We start from the raw sequence: 13543 nt of genomic DNA, 5'->3' as shown, positions 1-13543 counted from the left end.
CACCGTATTGCAGTCCCACTACAAGTTGCTGATCGCCATCATTACTAGTAAAAAAAGAAATAAAAAATAAAATATCCCATAGTTTGTAGTTGCTATAACTTTTGCGCAAACCATCAATATACGCTTATTGGAGTTTTTTTTTTACCAAAAACATGTGGCAGAATACATATTGGCCTACATTTTTAAAGGAATTAGATTTGTTACATTTTTTTATTGGATATGGACTGTATATTATATAAAAATGTTGTGGTTTTTTTTTCAAAATCATCAATCTTTTTTTGTTTATAGCACAAAAAAATAAAAAAAACACAGAGGTTATCAAATACCCCCAAAAGACAGCTCTATTTTTGGGGAAAAAAGGACAGAAATTTTATTTGGGTACCACGCTGCACGACTGCGCAGTCATCAGTTAAATGAACGCAATGTCGTATCGCAAAAAATGCCATGGTCATGAAGGGTGGCAAATCTTACAGAGGTCAAGTGGTTAAACTTTTGCATAGGGCCTATATACTGCCTTATATGGACTTGACTATACCACTATTGGCTATGTGCCCGTGGTGTATTTCAAGTCGTTCGACTCATGCATCGCCTCTGGACTTGCACTGACACATGCCTTTTGGGATTAAGTCCTGGGTAATGCTCAAAAAGTCATATCTACCCATCTACCTGCTGACCCTCTGCTCTGCCTGTTCAGTTATGTCCCTCATGGAGACCCAAGTTAATCCTGGAGAGTACATCACTTGCCTCAATGGGTCCATCGTTGCTTCCTAACAGCCTGCAGGGCTATTCTAAAGGCCTGAATATCACCTCCCCCCCTCTCTTTGCATTGTGATAAGTCACTTCTACCTGGAAAAGTCGGATACCATAATTCAGAAATACCACAAAGTGCTTTTTTACCCTCTGGAAAGCTTTTGTTGAATATGCTATTACCACCTCAGAGATAACTCAACTCATAGTGTCATTCCAGTTCACTGCATGGTATGTCAAGGCCAACTTATCGAATTCACAAGGAAAACTAAAGCTCCTGACTATGGAAAATTCCATCAGGTCTTTGCCCCCCCCCCCTAACATCTGCGATGTTACTGTCACTTTGGTATCTTATTCTTTCTTTTGCCTTACTTTCTTTCATAGCTGCTTAAGCTTTCCACCCTTTCCTGATCTTAAAGGCCAATATTCAAGATTTTTTTCCATATACCTCTAGCTTAGTATCATCTGCATCATGCGATCCGACTTGTTCTAGTCATATGCTGCAGAGTTCATGGGCAGGTACTGTCCACACATTCTTTGATATTTCTACATTGTAATGCTAGAATTGTTCGCCACCCTGTCCTCTCAGGGGGGAAATGGTTGTGGCAATACGGAATGATATCCTACTGTCCTTGTACTAATAGATAGCTTATGACAAAATAGTTTTTACTGTTTGTCTAATATTTCTTTCTGCCTATTCTCTTGTTGTATTTTTGATACACGGTGGCAAGGTGTAAATTTCAAATAAAAATTTACAAAAAAAAAAACTGCTCAAATACAGATAATAGTCACCTAATCAACTATTACAGTTGGCTCAGGTGATAACGTCATGCAGTGCCAGGTTGAAGGGTAGGCCTTGGGCGCTTCAGCAGGAAGAGAGGCACAAAAATAGCAGAACCTATATAACCTACGTACAGCTGCCGAAGCAGCTCACAACTTATGGGGCGGTTTGATCTTGGATGCTAAAGGACCTTGTCCTGGCATTGATTTCATGTCTATGGGAGGCCAACAACCCACCAGTCAGTTGATGTCTGGGACAACTATTGATGGAGCAGGTTAAAAATAACTGTCCTTATCACTTTGTTTTTACCAGGTCCATTGATATGAACAGAAACCTTCAGCTAAGTCTTGTGGTGGTCAGCACTACAGTCCAAAACTAACGTTGGTTTACCTTTTAGAAAAAACAAATGTTTAAAAAAAAATGTTTTAAATAAAACTCTACTCATGTTTGGGCAGATTAATACCAATTATCTAATTGTTCTAGTGTGAGCTTGTAGGCAGGTTGACTACTGTGTGTTAGCTAGCCAGCTCGGCTGCCCAAGTCAGGAAGAAGGAGTTAAAGTTTTACTGCCTTTTCTGGGTTAGTTCACAGGCTTTTTAGGGGTCTAGCCTTTTTTATTATAAAAGGATAGAGATCAGGGTCCCTGCCTGGGCATGCGGGAACTATTGGAGAAGAAGGTTGCTGGGACTTGTTGTCCGCTCCTGTCATCAGGACACCATAATTATGGATGGACACTACCACTCTGGATCTTACAATTATGGACTTTACCTGTAAGGACTCTACCTGTACAGGTATGCTGGGGCAGCTGCATTTAGTGTTAGTTAGATGCTTTGAGCCTGGTCTGAAGTTATTCAAAGGGGTGCATGTTGGGTTCTGGCGTATCTCAAAGAACCAGGGTCTGTAAAAGCACTATGGGGTATGTGTAAAATCACTATGGAAGGTTAACTCGGCAAAGCCAAAGAAGCAAATGTGGCTGCCATGGGTAACCGAAAAGTACAACAGCTACAGTAAATAGTCATTTAGTGCGGTACCTGGTTAGGTGACCGGTCCTCTAGTAGCAAGGAGTTTGGTGCTCTGGTTCCCTTTCCTAGCTGTCCGTTTCCTCCCATCACCAGGAGCAGACCAGTGTTACAGAAATTCAAAGCCTGGTCATTAAGTATGGGAAGAAAAGAGTTAACGAGGACGCATAGGGCCCGCTGGGTGCTCAGTGGGACTCCATTCTCTTACTGGGAGTGAAGTAACAGAGGGCACTAGACTGGTGGAATGGGTGCAGGCTCAGAAGACAGGTACTCCCCCCAAAGGTGCCAAATGTGGCAGCAGAGGGGGAGGGAGTCAAATAAGCGGAACTTGCCCTTTTGGGTGGAGCTCCGCTTTAAGTCTGGCTCCTCTAATGAACCAGGTTGAAAACTAGCTCTTCTTTTTCCTTTTTGTCAGCAGAGGATGGACCTATAAGCAACCCTTCTGAGTTTGCAGTCCTAAAATAGAACTAAATTTGAAAAACAGGCAGGTTTTTTATTGCAGAAGAGACATGCAATGTCCAACGAAGACAGATGAAGACTGGCACCTGGAAGAAGCTGGGGAGAAAATTCTGGTGCTGGCGAGGAACCTCGTTGGTGTTCGCTTTAAAATTGCCAAAGCCAGCACCATGATTATACCAGTGAGAGCAGACATTGTTCAAAAACAGAGAGGGATCTCTACATGTGTATGCTACAAACTATAAGAAGTCTTTATAAGACCTCACAGGAACTGATAAAAAAAAAGACTGCTTTAATAAAAAAATATTTCAGTGCTTGTAAAAAAAAGCAATTGAGTGTTAACAAAACACAAAGCACTGGCATTAGCACAAGCGTGATGTGAATAGACCCTTAAAATACGCAGACAAAAATGCAATGTAGAAGAAGTTTCAGTCCTGGAATCCCTAGCCTACGAATGGCTCCTATTCAACACCGGCCATGCCTATGATCAGCTGTAGAGCTGTAGACACGTGCGTATCGGTATATAAGTTGTGGAACAAAAGCAAAAGCTAGCACTGTATGTTTACACTAACCTCAAGTGTAACTGGCTTTTTGTTAAAAAGGTTGGAATATGTGTTATGTAGGAAATCACTTTGAAAAGGATGTTGTCCTAATTTATTCCTAGACAGATCTGTGGGAACACAGGAAAGGGAGAGGACTTGTTCTCGTAAATGCTCTCATCCCAAATTACACTGCCAGTCGTAGTATTGTGTCAAGGCAGCTGTCAATGAGGTGTTTCTCTAATTTAGACACGTACACATGTAATATAAATAATGAGGAATAAGGACTGATTCTGCCTCCAGTGAAAGGATCATTTATCTTGTGTATTTTAATAGGGAGGGCTGTCTGTTTTTATAAAAACAATCCCTAATCAATCCTTGTCAAATGATGTGACCATGACCAGGACTTTTGTCAGTAATGTAATAAAGATAAGATCATTTTCTTCTATCAATTCTCCATAAATTACACTAAAGATAGGTATACACGCAGAGATTTTTATTTTCGTTCAACCAGGGATTTGAATAAAAAAAAAAAACCTGATGTGAATACAGGCCCCTCCCACTGCTGCGCTATTGTACTCTGACAGTGGGGACTTACCCTCCTGCCAGAATACACAGATCAGCCAATGGCTGCAGGGGTTTTCCAGCTGGACCGTTTCACAGAAGTTGGTCATTGGACTGGTTGAACAGGGAGGGGAACACACATTGAAATTCGTCTGGTTAATGCTCAACAATGTGTGTATACCCTGCTTAAGGTACAGTATTACAACTCTCAACATACAAGTTTTATTTATTTTATTAACACTACGGGTATTTATACAGCACCGACAATTTAAAAAGCACTTTAAATACATTGTACAATCACAACAGTCAGAACAGCTTTAGAGGCCCTGGCACTAGACCAGCCATTCTCAACCAGGGTTCCTTCAGAGGTTTTGCTAGGGGTTCCTTAAGTTGTGGCTGATTGACTTCCAATATTAACTGCTTTAAGACTGCCCACCGCACATTTACTGCGGCAGGCAGCTTCTCCTGCACCAGCCGACGTAGCCCTACATCGGTTGCGCGCCGGGTGCTAGGGGGGCGAGCGCGCGCTGCCGGCGGCATGCTCCTGTCCCCACTAGGCAGCAGGGATGCCAAAGCACGGGGCACCCGCGATCGCTCCCCGCTGAGAGAGAAGAACGGTCAGCTGTTGTGACACAGCTGACCGTTCTTCTCTCTGAAATGATCACAGAGCGCCTGTGATCCTTCTATATAGGATCACAGGTCTCTGTGATGATTTCACAAGCCCATCCCCCATACAGTTAGTACACACTCCCCTGGGCTTACACTTAACCCTTTAAAAACCCCTAGGTTAACCCCTTCCCTGCCAGTGGCATTATTACAGTAACAGTGCATATTTTTAGCACTGATTACTGTAGCATTGTCACTGGTCCCCCCAAAAGTGTCAAAAATGTCAGTTAGGTGTTCGATCTGTTTGCTGCCATGTCTCAGTTCCTCTAAAAATCACTGATTGCCGCCATTACTAGTAATAAATAAATAAATAAATAAAAATGACAAATCTTTCCCCTAGTTTGTAGATGTGATAACTTTTGCACGAACCAATCAAAATACGCTTATTGCAATTTTGTTTTTCTAAAAATATGTAGCAGAATACAAATTGGCCTAAAAGGATGAAAAAATTACATTAATTAATTTTTTTTTTTGGAATGTTATATAGCAGAATGTGAAAAATATTGTTTTTTTTTTTTTTTCAGAAATGTTGCTTCTTTTTTGTTTATAGCGCAAAAAAAAAAAAAAAAAATCGCACAGGTGATCAAATACCACCAAAAGAAAGCTCTATTTGTGGGGGAAAAAAAGGACATTCATTTTATTTGGGTACAGCGGTGCACGACCGCTCAATTTTACGTTAAAGTAACGAAGTGCCGAATCACAAAAAATGGCCTGGTCATTAACCGGTTGCCGACCGCCGCAAGTACATATACTGCGGCGGTCAGCCCCAGCCAGGCAAAGTGACGTACTGGTACATCACTAGCCTGTCACTGGCTTGTGAGCCAATAGCGGGCGAGCGCGCGCCCGCTGAGGCGCGCGCCCGCCCCGGCTCATTCACAGACAAGTCAGTGCGTGTGACCGGCGGACCCGATGTCCGCATCTCGCGATCGTTCGCCGGGAAGGGAGAAAGGTAGGCGGCTAATGTAAACAAGCCGCCTGTCAATCTCCCCTGTGTAAAAATGGAGCACAGATAGTTCTACTATGTAGGACCGTTGATCTCTGTTTTTACCCTAGTAGCCATGTCCCATCACAGTTAGAATCATGCCCCTAGGACACACTTAACCCCTCCCCCTCCAATACAGTTAACCCCTTCCCTGCCAGTGTCATTTTTGCAGTAACAGTGCATATGTATAGCATATGTATAGCACTGATTACTGCAGTAATGTCACTGGTAACCTCAAAAGTGTCAAAAATGTCAGTCAAGGGTCCGATCTGTCCGCCGCAATGTCGCAGTCCCGCAAAAAAAAATCGCAGATCGCCGCCATTACTCATTAAAAAAAAAACACCAAAAATGACAAAAATCTTTCCCTTTGTTAGTAAAAGCAATAACTTTTGCGCAAAACCAATCAAAATACGCTTTTTGCGATTTTTTTTACCAAACATATGTAGCATAAAACAAATTGGCCGAAAATGTTAAAAAATTTTGATTTTTACATTTTTTTGGGGGGGAAATTCATATAAAAAATCTGAAAAATATTGTTATTTTTGCAAAATTGACGCTCTTTTTTTGTTTATAGTGCATGATCAAAAAATCGCACAGGTGATCAAATACCACCAAAAGAAAGCTCTGTTTGTGGGAAAAAAAGGACGTCAAATTAGTTTAGGTACAGCGTCGCACGACCGCGCAATTGTCCGTTAAAGTCACGCAGTAAAAAATCGCAAAAAACCCCCCTGGTCAGGAAGGGGGTAAAATCTTCCGGGGCTTAAGTGGTTAAGGGGGCAAATCCTTCCGGTCCAGAAGTGGTTAAGGTACCTGCATAATTCTGTGTCCAATGCCTTTTGGCAGAGTCAGCATCATTATACCAACAATCTTCTTTGCTGTCTGCAAGGGTGGCATTCTGACCACCACTGAAAAGGAAGCATTCTTACCTCAGACCCCCCATGAACTGGTTTTAGCAGGGGTTCCCCAAAACCTAAAAATTAGTTCAGGAATTCCTCTGAAATAAAATGATTGAGAAAGACTGCACTAGACCATTCATTTCAACAGCAACCTTCCCATGCAATTATATTTGCAATAAACATATTTTATTTACAGGGTCTCTTTAAATAATACCTGTGCTCTTATATATCATTTGAAGATTCACCTGTAGCTGACAGTTAAAAATCAGACAGATTGGTTAGTATTAGCCTCATGGTTGTGGGTGAGGTCTATTGTGCCTGTGGGGTACCACCCACGCAGAGCACACTCATTCCACCCCATAGCTTGTGACTAGGACTTACACCTATGTAACGCTAGTCTGCTTCTGGTTACCATGGGAGACGGACAGCCAGAACACTGACCCCCTTGCTACTTGAGGATTTGTCACCTAACCAGGTACTGTTCCTATTGACTGGTTGCTTGTAGCTTGTCCTTTCACTGGGTTACCCATGGCAACTACCTCCTCTTCCTTGTCTTGACGAATTAACCTATTTTAGTTGCATTACTTCATACCCCGTAACCCATAGTGCCTTTACAGACCCAGGTTATACACCAGAACCAAACATGCACCCCTTTGAATAACCTCAGACCAGGCTCAAAGTGGTTGAAACAACTTTACTGTTGGAACTTAAAGCAAAGGGGAAGTTCCACTTCTTTGCATCCCCCCCCCCCCTCCATTGCCAAATTTGGCACATTTTGGGGGGAAGGGGAAATGGGTACCTGGTTTTGCCATGGCGTTCTGAGCGCAGAGACACTGTCAGTGCCTATGGCCCTAATCGATTGGGAAAAACCCAACAGCATGGTTGTACAGAAGTCAAATGGTAGATCACATTCTGTAAAACCAGCCTGCCCATACAAATTTTGATCCATATATGGCCACCTTAAATTTGCTAGTACAACAGGTTGACAATGCTGCTATCTAGAAGTGGCTCCATTGCGTCTTCAGTGGGGTAGAGACTAGTGATCGACCGATATCGGTTTTTCGTTGCCGATACCGATATTTTGCCCAATGCATATCGGTATCAGCCGATATGGGCCGATATTTTTGTACATTTAAAAAATGTTTTTTTTTTTTTTTTACTTTACAGGTACTCTTGTGGAGGGATCTGGGGGTCTAAAAGACCCCAAACCCCTCATCTGGACTTAAAACCATTCAAAACGCCAAGTTTGGCTGTTTTGAATGCTGTCATTTTTTTTAATCTGGCGCCAGACAGTACCCGGAAGGCATGTCACTCATGACATCACTTCCGGGTTTTTGCATGGAGACCCGATCAGAGCCGAATGCGGCTTTGATCGGGTCTTCAGCGGCCATGCAGGCTGGTTGCCCAGGTCTCCCGGTGGGACGGAAGACCTGGGCGAGCCGCAGAAGGCGGTGGGAGGGGGGCCGTCCCCTCCCGCTCCTTGTAATGACAGCCGTGCGGCTTCTCAGCCGCATCGGTTGTCATTACAAGACAGCCGACCGTCGGCTATGGACGCCGGTACTGGGGTGATGCCTCTAGCTACAGGCATCACTCTGGTACAAGCGCTTTCCCGAAATATCGGTAACCTCCGGGGCCAATTCCGATATATCGGGGAAAGTGCATATCGGCCCTCGATATATCGGTCGATCTCTAGTAGAGACACCCTAAAATGATGCTACTTGCCAGATACAAAAAAAAAAAAGAAAACGAATGCAGCCACCTGATTTAAACATTGGCAAAGTGCAATTGCTGGTCTTTCTATCTAAGGGGGTTAGTTGTCTGGCTGTCATGCTGATAACTTTGGTTGCCTGGCTGTCATGCTGATTCTTTTCCTAGAGGATGAATAGAGATAGAGAAGTCTGACTTTGTTTTGCTGCATGCATTTTCAGAAAGCATGTTATTTAGTGTAGTGAGTGGAATAACCAATTTATCCAGTGTTGTAAATGTTGTCAGATTGTCACATTCCCATGAATTCCTTTTCTATTAGATCAGGTTTCACCTACAATTGCATACTTTACCTTTTCCTAATCTCTTCATTATCCCTAAAAAACAGTCCAAAGAACAGAAAGAGGGATTAGGGGAACAAAGGGATGAGGAGGAGCAGAGAGAACAAAAGGCAGTTTGGGCCCATTTACAAATCAAGTAGATAAAGGCGAAAACAGAAGACAATAGAAAATTGTGTTCACTTGCAAATGAAGTAGACAAATGGCAGTACAAACAGAGGTCAGAGACAGCCTATGGAATCCTATGACTTCACTTAGATACAAACAAGGAGACCCCAGGAACTGCTTCCCTGGAAATGTAGATATACAGGCCTCTCATAAATAGGAAGAACTTCTTAAAGAATGTAATAAAAATTGCCATCCTCCTTCCTCAGATTTTTCTGGCCACAATAGTTAAAAGGAATGCTTTTTATGACAAATGTGATATCTATCTGCTATTGAAGTCTATACGGGCAGGCCCCGGGTTACGAACAAGATAGGGACTAGGTTTGTTCTTAAAGTGAAGTTTCACCCTCAAAATTAACTTTTCCCCATCCGCTTGCTCTAAATTACCTGAAAAACAATTGGATAATTAAAATTTTTTTTTTATTCACTTACCTTGTTTTTATAGAAAATATACTTACCTTCCTTCCTCTTCCTCCCTCTGCGGACACAGCCACCGACATCACTTTCTCCTTGCATTGACTCCTGGGAGATGAGCGTCATCGCTCCCAGTAATCAATGCGCCTACACTGGCCCTGCTCATCACTTCCGATGCAGGCGCATCATTCCCTGCTGAACAGCTTCTGGGCATGCCCAGAAGCTGTGCAGGGATAATGCGCCTGCACCGGAAGTGACAAGCAGGGCCGGTGCAGGGCATTCTGGAACTCCAACGTCACCGAAGAGGACGCTCTGGCTTCAGCTGCCCACACCTGAGATGGCAGTGCTGGACAAGACATTTTCAAGGTAAGTATTTCTTCTAAAAGGTAAGTGAAACCGGGGACAGTTCAGAGGCTATTGTTGCTGAAATGCACTAGCCCTGACTGTCCTGGGGGTATTTTTATCTAAAAAGTTTTTTCAGGGTGGAACTCCGCTTTAAGTTGAATTTGTTTGTTAAGCCTCGTACACACGCACCGATTGTTGGCCGACCGATCGGCCGACTTTTGTCCAGTGTTGTTGTGTTGGTTGAAATGTACTCTAGACTGCACACAAATTTTTTCGGCCAACAACAACCAACTGCAGAAGTGATGTCACATGATGGTTTACTTTCCGTGTGTTTTTTCTTCTCTGAGCATGCCCAGTCTTGCTCATCTGATTTTTGTCGGCCGAAATCTGTACTGACTGCAGTGGTGTATTTTGGTTTTGTGCTGCCCTAGGCAAGACTAAAATTGGGCGCCCCCCCATGTAAATTTTCCCCACTCCTTTTTTAATGGATGTGACTTCCTCCAAAATTGAAGGACTACAAATCCTGGCATGAACCCCTGAGATCTCACGAGAGGGGGGTAAGAGGGTGTTGAAGAGAGAGAGGGGGTGGGTGAGGGAGAGAGAGAGGGGGGTGGGTGAGGGAGGGAGGGAGAGAGAGGGGGGATGAGAGAGAGAGAGAGAGAGGGGGTGAGGGAGGGAGAGAGAGAGGGGGTGGGCGAGGGAGGGGGAGAGAGAGGGGGGATGAGAGAGAGAGAGAGGGGGTGAGGGAGGGAGAGAGAGAGGGGGTGGGCGAGGGAGGGGGAGAGAGAGGGCGGGATGAGAGACAGAGAGGGTGGATGAGAGAGAGAGAGAGGGGGATGAGAGAGAGAGAGGGGGGTGAGAGAGAGAGAGGGTGAGAGAGAGAGGGGGTGAGAGAGAGAGAGAGAGGGGTGTGTGAGAGAGAGAGGGGGTGAGAGAGAGAGAGAGAGAGAGAGAGGGGGGTGAGAGAGAGAGGGGGGATGAGAGAGAGAGGGATGAGAGAGTGGGGCTATGAGAGAGAGGGGGGATGAGAGAGAGAGCGGGAGGGGGCGTAAGAGAGGGGGGTTGAGAGAAAGAGAGATAGGGGGGATGAGAGAGAGAGAGAGGGGGGATTGAGAGAGAGAGAGGTGGGATGAGAGAGGGGGATGAGAAAGTGAGAGAGAGAGGGGGTGAAGGAGGGGGAGAGAGAGGGGGGATGAAAGAGAGGGGAGAGTGAGAGAGAGGGCGGGGATGAGAGACAGAGAGGGTGGATGAGAGAGAGAGAGAGAGAGAGGGGGATGAGAGAGAGAGAGGGGGGTGAGAGAGAGAGAGGGGTGTGTGAGAGAGAGAGGGGGTGAGAGAGAGAGAGAGAGGGGGGGGATGAGAGAGAGAGGGGAGATGAGAGAGATGGGGATGAGAGAGTGGGGCTATGAGAGAGAGGGGGGATGAGAGAGAGAGAGCGGGGGGGGGCGTGAGAGAGGGGGGTTGAGAGAAAGAGAGATAGGGGGATGAGAGAGAAAGAGAGGGGGGGGATTGAGAGAGAGAGAGGTGGGATGAGAGAGGGGGATGAGAGAGTGAGAGAGAGAGGGGGGTGAGAGAGAGAGAGAGGGGGGTGAGAGAGGGGGATGAGAGCGAGAGAGAGAGAGGGGGGATGAGAGAGAGGGGGATGATAGAGAAAGAGAGCGAGGGTTAGAGAGAGGGAGGAGAGAGGAAGAAGAGAGAGAGGAGGGGTGAGAGAGGGGGTGAGTGAGAGAAAGAGAAAGAGAGAGAGAGAGAGAGGGGTGAGAGAGGCAGTTCTAGCAACCAGTGGCCAAAAGAGTCTCAGGTGGATGGGGGGTGGTTTTTTTGCTGCCCCCCTGCAAAGTGCCGCCCTAGGCCTGGGCCTTGTTGGCCTAGGCCAAAATACAGCACTGACTGACTGGCGAACAATCGGCCGTTCTGTTGACGGCCAACAAAAATTTTATAGCATGCACATCAGATTTTGTTCGGCTGAAAAGTCGCAGTCGGTTGTCGGAAGCATCATACTAACAAGCCGATAATCGGCCGATCGAAAATTTACGGCCAACAATCGGTGCGTGTGTACAAGGCTTAAGTCAGAACAGGTACATTTTTTACGTGTAGCTCCGGCCAAAATAATATTTTTTTACGTTTTTTGGATAGCATAGGGAATAGTTAACACCCCTGTAACCAGTGCTTTGCTGTCTGCGCCTCTGTTCCCTGTTCAGAAGATTTCACCTCACTTTCTGTCCCTATGACAAGTTGTGGAAACAAGGATTGGTGATAAAGCTTCAGTGGAGACACTTCTTTCCCATGAGAACTCTTAGGCCCCTTTCACACGAATGGTTAGAATTCAGCTTTTAGCTGCGGAAAGAGGAACTTATTTACCGCACCTAAATGCAGACAATGCATCCCTATGGCCCCATTCACACACTGCGTTTAGCAACGTTGTGATAACATACGGTTTTGTGCATTTAGGAAAAATACAGTTGACAGCATCCAGGAGCGTTGTACCACAGCTATCTGTATATAAACGCAGTTAAATCGCAGTACAAAGAAAAAAATAAGTAAACAGTTGCTATACAAAAGGCAAGAATTTACTACCGCAGCTAAAACGCAGCTGCATGTAAACGCAAGTAATCGCACATAATCACAATGTACAAATGTGAGTAATCTTTGTGCCAGGAGTGTTATTAATGGCAGGACAACCGCCCCTGTGAAAGGGGCCTAACAGGAGTAAATTTCCCTTTCAAGGGGGAGATTCCCCGCACTTCCTGTTTTCTCCCTCCGTTTGTAAGTAGGATGTTTGTAACCCGGGGACCGACTGTATATGAACTTTATTTAGGGCTGCATGTATATTTTATATAGTGCAGTTACAATATAATTCAACAGAGGAGGAATCGGAGGGCCCTGCGCATTAGAGCTTACAATCTATGAGACTAGTATAACTATTACCGATTATGTCCCCAGCAAGTTGCTCCCAAGTGACAGTATTGCTAGTAAAACATGGGTCTAATTTCTTTGTAATACATGGAGGTAGAAAGGTTTCAGACCATCTGGAAGAAATTTTAGAACTACATAAGTGGCTGAACAAGATTTCAAATATCTTGGTAGGTAAAACAATGCATTAATGTATATTTTCAGGGTGTATTTAGTTATTTGCCCTATGTTCTTCTTTAACCACTTCCGGCCACCCACTGCCTTTTTACTGCGGCAGGGTAGCTCTCCTGCGCATACCGACGTAGGTCTACGTTGGTCACGCGTGGGAAGCTAGGGGGCGAGCGCGTGCCGCCGGCGGTGCGCTTCTGCCCCCTACTCAGCAGCGGGGGAAGCTGATGCATGGGTCAGGCGGCTTTGATTGCCACCTGACACCCGCAATCCTTCCCCGTTGAGAGAGCAGAACAGTCGGCTGTTGTAAACACAGACAACCGTTCTTCTCCCTGAAATGATCACTGAGCCCATTTGATCCTTCTATATAGGATCACATGTCTCTATGGTCATTTCCCAAGCCACGCCCCCCCCCCCCCCACAGTTAGAATCACTCCCCTAGGCTCACATTTAACCCATAGATCACCCATAGGGTTAACCCCTTCTCTGCCAGTGTCATTATTACAGTAACAGTGTATATTTTTAGCACTGATTAGTGTAGTAATGTCACTGGTCCCCCCAAAAGTGTCAAAAATGCCACATAAGGGGTCCGATCTGTCGGCCGCAATTTCGCAGTCCTGCAAAAAATCACAGATTGCCGCCATTACTAGTAAAAAAAAAAACAATAAAAATGACATAAATCTTTCCCGTAGTTAGTAGACGCAATAAATTTTTCTCAAACCAATCAAAATACGCTTATTCGTTTTTTTTTTATCAAACATGTAACAGAAAACAAATTGGCCTAAAATGTTAAAAAAATATGATTTTTACATTTTTTTTTGAGAATGTTATATAGCAGAATGTGAA

Source organism: Pelophylax lessonae (assembly GCF_965119305.1).
Source record: "Pelophylax lessonae genome assembly, chromosome: 4".
NCBI classification, from domain to species: domain Eukaryota; kingdom Metazoa; phylum Chordata; class Amphibia; order Anura; family Ranidae; genus Pelophylax; species Pelophylax lessonae.
The sequence above is the reverse complement of the archived record's forward strand: the minus strand, read 5'-3'. Positions refer to the sequence as shown.